This window comes from Peromyscus leucopus, chromosome 8a (genome assembly GCF_004664715.2).
Source record: "Peromyscus leucopus breed LL Stock chromosome 8a, UCI_PerLeu_2.1, whole genome shotgun sequence".
Taxonomy (NCBI): Eukaryota; Metazoa; Chordata; class Mammalia; order Rodentia; family Cricetidae; genus Peromyscus; species Peromyscus leucopus.
In genome coordinates this window covers 8760137-8774268 of record NC_051085.1, presented here as the reverse complement: position 1 = coordinate 8774268, position 14132 = coordinate 8760137, and positions in this window count along the sequence as shown.

Here is a 14132-nt window from a genome sequence, read left to right as displayed (position 1 = left end):
CCCAGAGGCTGTGTCCTAGAGGATTCTAGACCATCTCAAGTGGACAGTGGTAAACATCACAAGTGAGCCAGGAAGATTGGGAAATCAAGACCACCTTGGGCTGCACAGTGAGAGCTTTTCTCTAACAAAACACAGTAAAACAAAACACCTCACAAAGCCATCATTTGTGTTTATCATTTGTGAGAAAGGGAGCTTGGTACGGGGCCGGGTATTGATTTCTCCTCTTTATGAACGTCCTCAACGGCATCTTCCTCCAGGTACAATTCTTTCGTTCACATTGAAAAATCTATTGTTTGTTGTGGTAACCTTTATTGCAGTCTCAGCTCAGGGGCTGGAGAGGTAGCTCAGTCACTAAGATCGAGCCTTGCTGCTCTTCCATGGGATCCAGTTACCAGCTCTCACCAATGGGTGGCTATGTGCTTGGCTGGTAATTCTCTTGAGATACACTGTGATGCTTTTGTGAAACATTGCTTGAAGTCTCCTCCTGACTTCATCCCACTGCATGATGGACTCTGCTGACTTTGTCCCATCTAACTGCCCTACTAACCCAGAAAGAGTATATAAGGTGCTGTAGTTCTTAATAAACTGGCTTGGCATAAGAAATAGCTCATGCATGCAAACTTGTACAACCACTGTGGAAATCAGTATGGCGGTTTCTCAGAAAATTGGGAATCAAGACCCAGCCATACCACTCTTGGGCATATACCCAAGAAATGTTCAAATGTACCACAAAGATACATGCTCAACTATGTTCATAGGAGCACTATTTGTAATAGCCAGAACCTGGAAACAACCTAGATGCCTGTCAGCTGAAGAATGGATTAAGAAAATGTGGTACATATACACAATGGAGTACAATGAAGGACAAACATGGTATGTACTCACTCATAAGTGGATACTAGATATAAAGCAAAGAACAATCAGACTGCAACCCACAGATCCAGGGAGGCCACCCAACAGGGAGGACCCTAGGATGACTATGGCTTATAATAAGTTTTGGTTTTACTCAATCACTGGGCAAGCCTCAGTGAAACATTTCACTATTAGGATAAGAATTTGTACAAGCTGATAATAGAAAATAAATAAATAAAAGTGAAAAAAAAAAGACAGCTCATTCAAGACCTCCCAAATCCAGCTTCTTTATCTTCTCATCTCCTGGCCATCTCCCACTAAGAACCTTGTCACTGAAGAACAACCTGCTGGTCTAGGTCAAGACAGACAGACAGACAGACAGACAGGCAGATAAAAAAAATCAGAACCTGAGGCTCACTCATATACAAGAGTGTGACATCAACCAGTCATGATCACGAAACATTCCTAACTGTAGTTCTTAGTCCACGAGTATTATAGGAATAAAAAGACATTGTGAAACTGTGTTCCTGAATAGTGCTTGTCATGCAGGTGTGCAATAAATATTACTTTCTTTTCTTCCCCTTTCTTGTGCCCTAGGTTAGGCTATGGCTCAATAGTAGAACATTTGCCTAGTATATTCAAGGCCTTGGATTCAATACCTAGCAGTATAAAAATAAATACATAAATAAAAATAAAAAAAAATAAATTCCTTTTTTATGCCCTACCTAGAATAAATGATTTTCTTCTCTCATCCAGTATGTTGATGATAGTATGTTATACATCCATGAGAAATGTAAAAATATTAAAATAATTAGCACTTGTTTATTATTAGCACATAAGATGCAAATTATAAGGTTTCCACAAAGGACCAAATACAACTTATGAGAAATACATGAAAAAAATTAGAAATTCAAATTGTGGAAAATTGAGTAGGACAAGATGCCTCCCATCACACAGAGCTGAAAGTAGTTAGCTACCTTATAAAAACAGTTATTAGAATGAGTTAAAAACGAAATACTCAGCTTCCTAATTATCACACTCAGAGAATTACATAAGAAAGCTATTCTAAAGACCATTTCCATCTATTCAGTTGAAAAAGGATGTATCACATGGATCCTTGTCCAAAGAACATCAAGCAACTTAATGGAATGTATTTTAGCAGTGCAATTGGAGAATAATTGTTAGTATAACGAGGCGTGACTTTTAAAAGGAATTTTTCATTGCAGGAAGCTAAATATAGGTGAGATACAGGTTGAATTTCTTCTTTTGTGTAACTAAAAACTAGCAGGGGCTAAAATAAAATTGCCGAGGAAGCTCCCTTGAAATGAATTGACTCTAATTCTTAGAAATCTTAACTTACACAATCAGAGAACAAGTTATCTGTCCATTAGCGACATGACAGAACTCAGTCCAGAAGCATCAAACCTATATAGGAAGCAGGGAGAAAACTAAAAAAAAAAACCTAGTGTGCGGCGAGCTCCTTGACCAGCGAGGAAGAACGACCACCATGCGAGGATTCTTCTCAGATCACACTTTATTGGAGCGCCTCTTGGTTAAGGGAGAGCGGGAGGTGAGGGGCCCCGAGAGTCAAAATGCAGCTGCTTATATGAGGATTCAGGCAAACGTGCCGTACTGTGATTGGGTCCCGCCAGAATGCGAACACAGGGAGCCACGGGATAGGCTGAGGACATAAGGCCGATTACCATACTCACGCATGCGCAGGCCTCGGACATGTAGTCCTAGGAGCATAGCCAAATATGGAGTTGTTTACAGCTGGGCTACCAGGAAGTCAGCGCCATCTTAGAATGGCGGCTCCCTACACTAGTGCTTAGAAGATGAAACTGTAGCTCAGTGGTACAGTAACCTAGTGTGTGCAGTGCCCTGGGTTCTAACCCCCCACTGCAAATAAAAAGTATTATGTATCTACTAATATGGACCAATTCTTCATTATTCTAAATATTATCAGCCTGTTCAATGGGAGTTATTCCCAGTAAGATACATAAAGACACAATAAGTAAATATATATTGAAAACACAAACACCCAACCTCTAAGCCAATTGATGTCTTATGTTTTATGATTTTAAAGTAGAAATATTAAGCCAGGAGGATCTCCATGAGTTCAAGGCCTATCTGGTCTACATAGTGAATTCTACCAACAAAGCAAGGCTACATAGAGAGACCCTGTCTCAAAAGAACCAACCAAACAAACAAGAAATAATAAATAGAAACATTAGCACAGACATGTCTACAAATTTTCTAAGAGTTTAAAACAGAAATAAATAATTGGAAAATATTTGAGAGATGTCACAAATGAAAATATTTTAGCAATCATTAATGATGTACTATTTAATGACATTATTGTTAATATGCCTCTAAAGAGTATTTTTAAGTCTACTATATAAACTGAAGTCTTTATCTAGCAAAAACAATCTATATCTACAATGTTCACATAAAGGCACAGTGAAGAGAATACAATGATTTATTTAATCAATATTCAAACTACTCATAAGATTTTTATTATAAAAAATAGTGATATCCATATATACTTTTGTGTACTTGTCTGACTTTTTTTTCCTTTTGAGACAGGGTCTTATTATATCAAGGTGGCCTCAAACTCAAGGAGATCCACTTGCCTCTGTCTCTTGAGTGCTACTATACAAAGCTGTTTTGTTTTTTTGTTTTTGTTTTTCTGGTCTCTCTCTAGCCTAGAATGTCCTGGAATTCACTATACAGCCCTGGCTGGCTTCAAACCCAAAGCAATCCCCCGCCTCAGTGTTCTAAGTACTGTGTCATAGGTATGAGTCATCATACCCAGATGAAAATAGAGTCTATGAAGATGTAATTAATTAAGATGTGGTAATATGAAATTGGAGTGAACTCTAAATCCAGGGACTGGTGATCTTGTATGAAGAGGAAAGTTGCTGAGGAAGAAATCCTTGAGGAAATAGAGTCAGAGGCCAGAGGATCACTGGAGGGCATGAGAAGCTGGAGGAGGCAAAGAAGAGCTCATCCCTAGAACCAAGGGAGCATGATTCTAGGCACACGATAATTTCAGATTCTCAGCTACAGAACTAGAAGGGAGTAAGTTTTGGTTGTTTCATATCATGATAGCAGTAGGTAGAAATAAAAATGGTAAACACCAATATCTACAACAGTTGTCAAAGTATGATGCATGGTCTTCTGAATATGCCTAAAGCCTTTTCTGAGAGTTTATAGGTTAGAACCTGTGTAGCAATTTCCTCCTGGTTAAACTGGTTCATTAAGATTCAGGATGTGAACAACTCATAGGTCTCAGGAAATACCTGAAACTGATCAGATTCATAAGGCACCTTCCTCCCCAAGCTTATATAAGCAGTAACAACAGCTGGAGAGATAAGACTCCAGATCTGTTGAGCTGCTTGCATATTCAGAGAGCTCTAGGGTTGTAGCTTTTGTGAGTCAGCACCCAGGCTGGGGTTACTTTTTGGCAGTGCAGCTGCCTTTGAGTTACCCATGTTCCTACTAAGTAACTTCAATAAACTTTTTAGCAGGCTGAACTGGACTTAGGTAGAATTGTGTCTTTGGCCTGTCAGCAGTACCTTATCTGGGGTGAGTAGAAGTTGGTTCATGTCTCTGCAGGTAAAGCTGTGTAACAGAACTAGCTCATAATATGAAGACCTTTTAAATTTGTTGATATATGCACTAACAGAGTCTAAGCATTTCAACATGTATGAATACAGTTTCGCCTCACTGCAAAAGTAGTTATTATCTTCTTTCCCTGCTACGCACAGAGGACATGCCAGTTTCTGTAGCTGGGTGCGGTGCTACAAGCCTGTAATTCCAACCCTGGTTAGCCGAGTCGGGAGGAGCAGGAGTTCAAGATCGTGCTCAGCTACCTAAGAAGTTCCGGGCTAGCCTGGTCTAAGATAGACTCTGATTCAGAAAATAAACAGAAAAAAAAGGAAAACCAAAACTCAGAAAATTTCCCTGAAATCTATTTCTCTATTCAAATTTGACTTCTACGTAGCTCGTAAATTGTCATGACTAAGCATGTAAGAATGAACAGGCCACCCCAAGTTTAAACGCTTACCCTTTCTGTTCACACATGCAGTGAACCTGACTTGAAAGATTTACAGCTCATTTCCGCTCATGACTGGTCCACTGGAGGCCGGGCAGGCATGCCTTTCCTTTGGCTTGAATCAAGCTGCCAAGGTAACGTTTTCTGTCATCGTGGATCCTCTGCCTGGGCCAAGTGAGCACAGTGCTTTAATTTTTAGAGCAGACTTTTCACATTCTTCACAGGAATGCGATTGTGGCTTGTTACTTGTGGGGTCACTAGCTCGTGAGGGCTTTGTGTGCTTGTTTAAACCACAGAGTGGGGCCCCAAACCAGCAGCAGGGAACAGTTGCTGCTGATTTGGAGCTAAAAAGCTCAGGACTGGGAAGAAGACTTGTTGCGTGCCAAGACTGTGACGGCCCTTGGGAGCCTGTTCTCTGTTTTCTTGGGAACACTAAGTCAGAGACAAGTGAGGTTCTTATGTAGGTAGGCGTGCTGCTGACATTTTGAAGAGATTAAACGAACATTACCTCCAGTTCTCTGAAGTAACCGACAGCGTGGTACAGGGATTGATCAGTTTGTGTTATCGTTTTGGAGCCCATTGTGTTTACTGTGTATTTGAGGAAAAAAAGTCTTTGATCACTCTACAAAAATTATTCATTCATTCATTCATTCATTCATTCATTTATTTACTTATTTACTTATTTACTGAGGTAGCCTTGGCTGTCCTGGAACTAGCTCTGTAAACCAGGCTGGCCTCAAACTCAGAGATCTGCCTGCCTCTGGCTCCCAAGTGCTGGGATTAAAAGGTGTGCGCCACCACTGCCCAGCTTATTTTTTTATTTTCAATTATGTGTATTTCTGTGTGTCTGTTTCTGGATATGTGCAGGTAGGTACTTGTGGTTCTCCTTCTTCCTTGGGATCACAGGCTGCCAGTCCTCGAGAGGGGAGGGAGCAGAAGCAGGGAACAGGGATGGATGGCTGTGGGGACAGCAGAGAGAGCTCTCCAGGAGATGACTTCAGTGAAACAACTCCACTTTATTCCAAAGTGGATGGAATAGATAGGTTTGGGGACAGTAGCTGAGGAACCATCTAATTTGCATTAAACAGCATGCTCTGATCATAAGGCTTTGTATGTGGCAGCAGGGTCCTATAGCAAAGTCCCTAGTTCGAGTCTTAGCTACCACATGTGCAGCAGGGGAAGGCTTCTAGCATGGAACTGTGCCAAGGGTGACACGGCGCCAAGCATGCAGGGTAAGAGACAGCTTTCAGATAAGGTCCGTCCTCCGGGCCCATAGACAGTCTCCAGATAAGGGCAGGTAGAGAGCCGGAAGTCCTCACTGGGGAGGGAGTCCTTCATGTTGCTGAGCTGGGAGAAAGATGTCCAGGCCATGATAGACTGCAACCTCTGACTTTCAGGGCCTCCCACCAGGTGCAAGCATCTGCAGAGGCCAGAAGACAGTGTTGGACCCCTGGGCCTGGAGTTACAGGTGGTTATGCGAGACCTGGCGTGGGTGCTGGGAACCACACTGGAGTCCCCTGCAAGAGCAGGACATGGTCTTAGCCGAGCCATCTCTCTAGTCCTCTGCAGATTTTTAAAAAAATCAGATGTGTACTGTAATCGTTACTTTTCTGTGTCTGTGATGACGCATGATGGCCAAAGGCAGCTCAGAGAAGAAAATATTTGTTTGGACTTGCCGTTCTAGAGAGAGAAGAGTCTGTCATGGTGGCCGGTGCCCACAGTAGCTGAAGCAGAAAGTTCAGCGCTTACATCCCCTACTGCAAGCACAAAGTACAAAGAGTGAACTGGAAGTCGGGTGTCTTCGTTAGGGTTTCTGTCGCTGTGAAGAGACACCATGACCACGGCAGCTCTTACAGAGAAAACATTTCATTGGGGTGCCTCCCTTACAGTTTCAGGGGTTCAGTCCCTTGTCATCATGACAGGGAGCATGGCGGTGTGCAGGCAGACATGGTGCTGGAGGAGTAGCTGAGAGTTCTACATCGTGCAGACAACAGGAAGTCGACTGAGACACTGGGGGGGTATCCTGAGCATAGGAAAACTCAGAGCCCGCCCCCACAGTGACACATTTCCCCCAACAAAGCCACACCCACTCCAACAAAGCCACACCCACTCCAACAAAGCCACACCTCCTAGTAGTGCCGCTCCCTGTGAGATTATGGGGGCCAATTACATTCACACTACTACATAGGGCAAATAGGATGACAGTGGCTAATCTCAGAACCTATCCATAGTGACTCACTATCTTCAGCAAGGCTGCACCACCTACCTCTCCCCAAACAGTGCCACAGCTGTGTGACACTATTCCTGGTGAGACATGAACAAATGTCTACTCACTCTAGAGGGGAAACTCGTGACAGATGAGCTCGGCTGTCACCTGTGGTGGTTATTATATGAATGGCCCCTCCAGGCTCATGTATTTAGATGTTTAGCTTCTAGGGAGTGGAACTGTTTGAGAAGGATTAGAAGGATTAGGAGGTGTGGACCTGGAGGAAATGTGTTTCTAGAGGTGGGCTTTGAGGTTTCAAAAGCCCACACCAGGCCCAATCTTGCTCTGCCCCTGCCTGTTGTCTGTGGATCAGGATGATAAGCCCTCAGCTCCTGCTCCAGGACCATGCCTGCTCTCCTGCTGCCATACTTCCCACCATGATGACAGTAGACTAGCCCTCTGAAACTGTAAGCAGGTCCCCAATTAAATGTTTTCTTCTATACATTCCCTGTGACGTCCCTTCACAGCAATAGAACAGTAACTAAGATACCACCAGAGTCCATCTTGGTGAATGAATATGTTTTATTGGGGTTGCTTACAGGAATATAGGTGAGGGGTTATGTACAGGAGCAGAAATGACTCAAAGATAACCGCATCACCGAAAGCCCACTTCAGCATAGGTGACGGCTCACAAAAGGTGGAAACCTGGAGCACACTGCCCAGCCTGCAGGCAGCTCAACAGGTTGGATCTGTGGATCTGAACCTCTTCCAGATAGCATGGCTACTCTGTGTTTTTTCTGGACAGTTTTAGGTGCTCTTTACTTCCTCTAGGCAGCTCAGCTGATTTATATTTCTCCCAGGTGGCTCACCTGGTCTGAGTGTCCTTTAGCACGCCTTACTCCCTATATATGCTTAGAGAGGAAGTGTCCTGGTGACTCTGGTCAGTTTCAGGGACTTCCTAAAGCTAATGTGAGTTATGTACTTCCTAAACTTAGTTTTCCTGCAGGATGGAATGGTTCACTTCTTCTTAGGACATCCTAAGTGAACATTCCTCCAAGATGGAAGGTTTTAATCTCCAAGGACACTTATACACAGTAGCCGCCAGCTTGGAACCAGCAGATTCAATATCTGAGCCCATGCGGAACATTTCTCATTCAAACCAAAGTATTTTTTTACATTAAAGTAAAACACTCCCACCCAAAGATAAAGAGAAAATAAAAGCATAGTTTCAGTAGTATTCCTGCTGTTAAATGTAGAGACCCATGACTGGTCAGAGTGCTGAGAATAAGTGAATGTTAGGTGCTCATCTCTAAGACATCGAGGGGCTGGAGAGATGGCTCAACAGTTAAAAGCACTGGCTGCTCTTCCAGAGGTTCCGAGTTCAATTCCAAGCACCCACACAGCAGCTCAAAACCATCTATAACTGTAGTCCCATGGAGAAGTTTGGGTGTACACCTACTTTCTAAAGTCTATAAATGTGAGTGAACGTGTGCAGCTCTGAAAGGAAAGGTATCCTGGCAGTCAGGAGCCAAGGAGTACCACAAAGTCACACTGCACAAAAAACCCTCACAGGAGATTAACTGGGAGAGTCATGAGAGGGCGGTTGCCTCTGCTCGGGAGAAGCAGCAGAGAACTGAGCATGAGGCAGGCTTTCTATAGGGTTTCTTGTGTGTGTAGGCTTTCCAGGGTGGCCTGGGATTGGTGGGATTCTGTGGCCTGATCTTTTTTTGTTTTGTTTTGTTTTTTCCCTCTGCAGGGTAGAGCTTGGCTGCCTGAATCTTGAAGGCCTGGAAACAGCTATTATGGCCTGTAGGGTAAAAGTTCTGAGCCTGCTTCCTGGTTTGAAAACCTATCAAGGCACCAATCCCTGAGTTTGAAAACCAACCAGTCCCCGAGTTTGAAAACCAACCAGTCCCTGAGACCCCAATCCCACCAATCCTTGGCTTGAAATTCTACCAGTCCCCACACTAGAAATCTCTACTCTGGAAAACCCCTTCCCCCAAGAAACCCTATATAGCTGGGTGGTGGTGGTGCATGCCTGTTTGCCTGGATGCATGTGCACCATGCGTGTCTAATGCCTTCTGAGAGGGCGTTGGAGTTATAGCCAGTTGTGAGCCACATGTGGGTGCTGGGAACCAAACCTGGGTCCTCTTTGAGAGAAACTAGTGCTCCTACCACTGAGCCATCACTCTGTCCATGATCTACAATTTTCTTTTTCTTACATCCCTTTCTGGCATTGGTATTGCTGGCCTTCCAGAACAAGCTTGGGACTGCTCTCTCCCACTCCACTTTATGGAACATTTAGAGCAGCACTGGCACTCTAAAGATTTGGTCTGAAAATGTAACCTTATTTGAAAAGGTTTCCATAGATGTAGTCAAGCTGAAGCAAGGTTGTACCTGAAAGGACTGGAATCAGCACAGGACTCACCAAGACCAAGTTCTCAGCACAAAGATTTGTTTGTCCCAGAGGGAAAAGGGCAGGGATAAGGGATGAAGACAGGAGACAGAGGATGAGGGAGAAGGGGAAAGGGAACAAGGAAGAGGAGAAAGGGGTATTTGTCCTGGAGGGACAACAGATTGCCTCTGGATAGAGGGAGACAGACGTGGCCCACAGGCAAATGGCAGTTTATAAAGAGAAAAGGGGAAACCTCAAACTAGGATGAGGTGTTTAATTTTGATTGGACAAGCTAATTAGGGCAGCCAAAAGGGGCTTTTGATAGCTGGACTTTGGCGGTCATCTTCTGTAGCTGTAGTTTTTCTGGTCCTGCCTGGCCCAGGGTCAGGACAAATATCTCTCACCCGCCAGTCCCACAGCTGCTCAGACCCAACCAAGTAAACACAGAGACTTATATTGCTTACAAACTGTATGGCCGTGGCAGGCTTCTTGCTATCTAGTTCTTCTATCTTAAATTAACCCATTTATATTCATCTATAAGTTGCCACATGGCTTGTGGTAGCTTACCGGTATCTTTACATGTTGCTTGTCATGGCACTGGCTGGCAGCGTCTCCCTGACTCAGCCTTCCTGTTCCCAGAATTCTCTTCTCTGCTTGTCCCGCCTATATTTTCTACCTGGTCACTGGCCAATCAGCATTTTATTTATACAGAGTGATATCCATAGCACTTCCCCTTTTCTTTTTTTTTTTTTTCAAAAAGGAAGGTTTTAACTTTCACATAGTAAAACTACATATAACAAAACAATTACCAAGCAAGAATTCAGTAACAATATTAAAGAAGATATCTTATCTATCCTATATTTGTGAGTCTAAGGTTTTATATCTAACTTGTCTTTTATCATAACTAAGGAAAATTGTATCTAGCTTCAACTACATTAAAGACCTCAGAAGGATATAATATTATCTGAGAAATGGGAGGACGCAAGCAACTTTCAGAAGTCTTGCAGGGTAGACAGAGACAGCTGGCAGCCTGGACAGTCATCCAAAGTTCTTTTGTAAAGTTGGGGCATCTGTCTTCAGCCCATAGGCCTAGAGTCTCTCAGTCACTTTTCTCTGTGTCCTGTAGAATGTCTGGCAGTTTTCTCTGTGAAGCAGGAACCTGAAGGACCATTTTGCCAAGCAAAGTTCAGTGGTCAACTTTCTATGGGTCCTGCATGTCCAGTCGATCAAGCAGTCCAGGCAAGATCAGTTTCTTGCCCAAATGGCTATTTTTGCCAAGGCGAAGATAAACTCCATATAGAGTGTCTTCGATTGCCCATCCTCCTCTCTGAAGTAAATCGGTGCTGCCAGGAGCAGATGTGTCTCATTGTCCATAAAGTCTAAATTTTTAAAACATTTTAAAAGCCATATTCTGTAGGTCTTTGAAATATTTGAATATCACCTGTCTAGCTGAAATATATCTATGTATAACTAGAAAACTTAACTAACATGACTACAAGTATGATTATCATAGATGACTAATTATTAATCAATTTCTTAATTATCCATTACAATTTTAAATGAGTTGAACAAACATAATACCTTAAACAAGAGTGGAAATATACACACTGTATAACAAAATTAACTTTAAATTTGTATCAATAAACTAAAACCCATAGCAATGTAAAACACTTTTAAACAAGTTGTTGCTCCTTAAAAGTAGGTTCAACAATTTACCCTTTTATCCTATCATATCTATATCCTATCCCCTTTTCTTCTTTAGAAAGAGATCACATTTATAATCAACCTGATTTAAATAAAAATATTGGTTTTTCTCTGTCCCACACCAGAGGGCTCTTCTGATTTGGGGCACAAGAACCTCTTAACCTTTTTTTTTTTCATTCTTTTTTTTTTTTTTTTTTTTTGGAATATGCTTGGGTTTAGAGAAGGAGTGAGCCAATTGCATCTCCAAAGCCAGCTTGGTATATTTGGGAATTTGGGTGTAGCTTCTCTTACTACTTCCTGCTGGAGGGGGTGTTGTATCTTATGGGGACACAACGAAATTTTTAGGATTATGAAGTAGTCCATGAAGGTGTATCGTCTGAGCCAGTTGCCTTGAAAAGGTTCTGGATGTTGGATCATCTGGGCCATGGTGTCATCAGAGACCTTTCAGGTGTTCTTAGTTGGTCAAACCTGATGTATCTTAATCTAGTACAAATCCATAGCCTCTTGCTTTCTGTGGAAACAAAAGCAGAGCCTCCTTTCCAAAGCAACATATCCTTAGATCCAAATTTTGAAGCCAAGGTATCTTGAAAGTATACACATTGGTTTGACTCTGCTGTCTTTACAATCAAATATCTTTCTTCAGTCAAAAATCCCAAAGACAACACAATCCAGAGTCTCTGTGTAATATCCATCTTTACATGGCTTATTTTTATACTACCTTTATTGTCTCTTTAAAAACTTTATTTTTAAAAACTATTTCTTTATATAACTGTATATATCACTTTTTCTTGTCTCTTTTAAGCCTGCGTATATTTTACACACACTGTAAACTATTCCATCTGAATCTGTCTTATTGTAAACCTATTGCTTTAAACTGCAGGATTTGTAAGACCAAAATGGCGGCTGTGGCTGGTGGCTCCACCCACCTCAGCTTCCCAGCATGGCAGTGGCACGTTTACTGCCAGCTCTGGGTCTGGAGCCATGTGTACCATCAACTATCAGAAGCAGTTCTATCAAAGCAGCGCATAGCCCAGAAACCATTTTTTTTTTTTTTTTTTTTTTTTTTTTTTTTTACTAGCAAAGGCTAAATCCACCACACAGCAGCACTGTAATGTGCTGCTTGTAGACTCCTCATTCCCACCATACTGCAGGTCAAAGGCACATGCCAGGAACCCGCCATAGTAGCTTAAACCGGCAGGCAGCCACTAACTTGAGAGAGACAATTAGGAAGCTGTTTTTAGCTCCATTTTAGAATCTTTTTTCTCAGGTTTTAGGTGGAAACTCTTGCCAACTCGTTAGATGCCATTTGTAGGTGGAGTTTTCCTGGTCCTGCCTGGCCTACAGTCAGGACGAATCTCTCTCAATCTTGGAGGAAGTGGCCAGATGCGGGAATAGAACTGGGTGGGTAGTTTTAGGAATGTAACCTAACAGTTTATCAAGGAGGAGGGAAGGGGAAGGGCAAGACCTGCCAGAGCCATGTTTATCATGCTTGGGCCTACCAGAGCCCCTCAGTAGTGGCTTAGAATGGGCCCTGAATCTAATCTAGCTGGTATCCTTTTAAGAAGGAGATTTGAGTCTACAGACAGAGGAAAGATGGCTATGTGAGGATGAGGTGGAGACTGGAGTTAACCAGTTGTAAAGCAGAGTGTAGACAATCACCAGAACTTGGAAGCATTAAGGAGTCTCCTTTATAGGGTTCAATTGGAATACAGACATGGTGATTTCAGGCTTCTGGCGTCCAGGCCTGGGAGGCAACTGATTCTAGTAGTTTTAAGCCATTGAGTTGGAGGTAGTTTATTGTGGTGAGTCTAGAAAGCTGACATAGGCATGAATGAAGCTCTTCCTCTATCTATGAGCAATGGTCAGGCATCCCTCCCTTTGCCAGGCCCGTTTCTTAAAAATCAGTGTATGTGTGTGGTACATATAGTGCATGTCCTTCTTCATAACCTTTATGTGTTTTATGTACAGTATATGTGCACATGTGTGCAGGTACATGGCTTATGCATACGTGTGGAAGTGTTATGTATATTGCACTGGTAAACTGTTACATGCTGTTTGATCTTTCTATGAAGATGGCTCTGGAAACTTGACCTCCACACCCCACTTGAGACTCAACATGTTTATCTCAAAGCGTCCTTGTAACACCAATCGCTAAATGGCCTTATTAACAGTTATGTAACAGTTTCCTCCCACATTGAAACATTCCATCCCTGTAGGGAAGCTCCTTAAGCAGGAAGGTAAACAATTCAAATAGCTTCAGGAAGTTCCTGAAACAGACCAGATTCACTAGGACCCTCCAGGCCAGGGCAAGCAAAAAGAACAAGAAAAGCTTGTCTTGTTTGGTCCTTCTCAGACCAAAAGAGCCAAGCTGCGAAGAAGACTATGAGAGGAGACCAACTGCCCAGAGGAAGCAGAACCACCCTAGCTGCTGGGAAGAGGTTTGGACCAAATGAGGCACCTGGAAAGGACACTCTCCAGCCTGTTGATCTGCCTGCAGACTCTGCAGTGTGCTCCAGGTTCTCAGCTTTTGTGAGCTGTCACCTCTGCTGGGGTGGGATTTGATGATCCTGCTGCCTTTGAGTCATTTCTGCTCCTCACCCATATTCCTGTCAGAAACTCCAATAAAAGTTGTTAGTACACCTAATTGGACTTCTGGTGGAATACGTACTTTGGTCTGTCATGGGCTCCCTATCTAGGATGAGTAGACAGATGTGTGTGTGTGTGTGTGTGTGTGTGTGTGTGTGTGTGTGTGTGTGTGTGTGTGTGTTGTGTGTTGTATCCTCCCAGGAAGAATCTTGTTACAAGACCCACGTGTCCAAGGCTGAAGGTCTGGAACCTTCCTGGAGAGGTAGTCATGTGAGTCCATGTTGGAAGGCAAAGGAAGCTGCACTTAGGTCCATGGGCAATGGCAGCTGCAA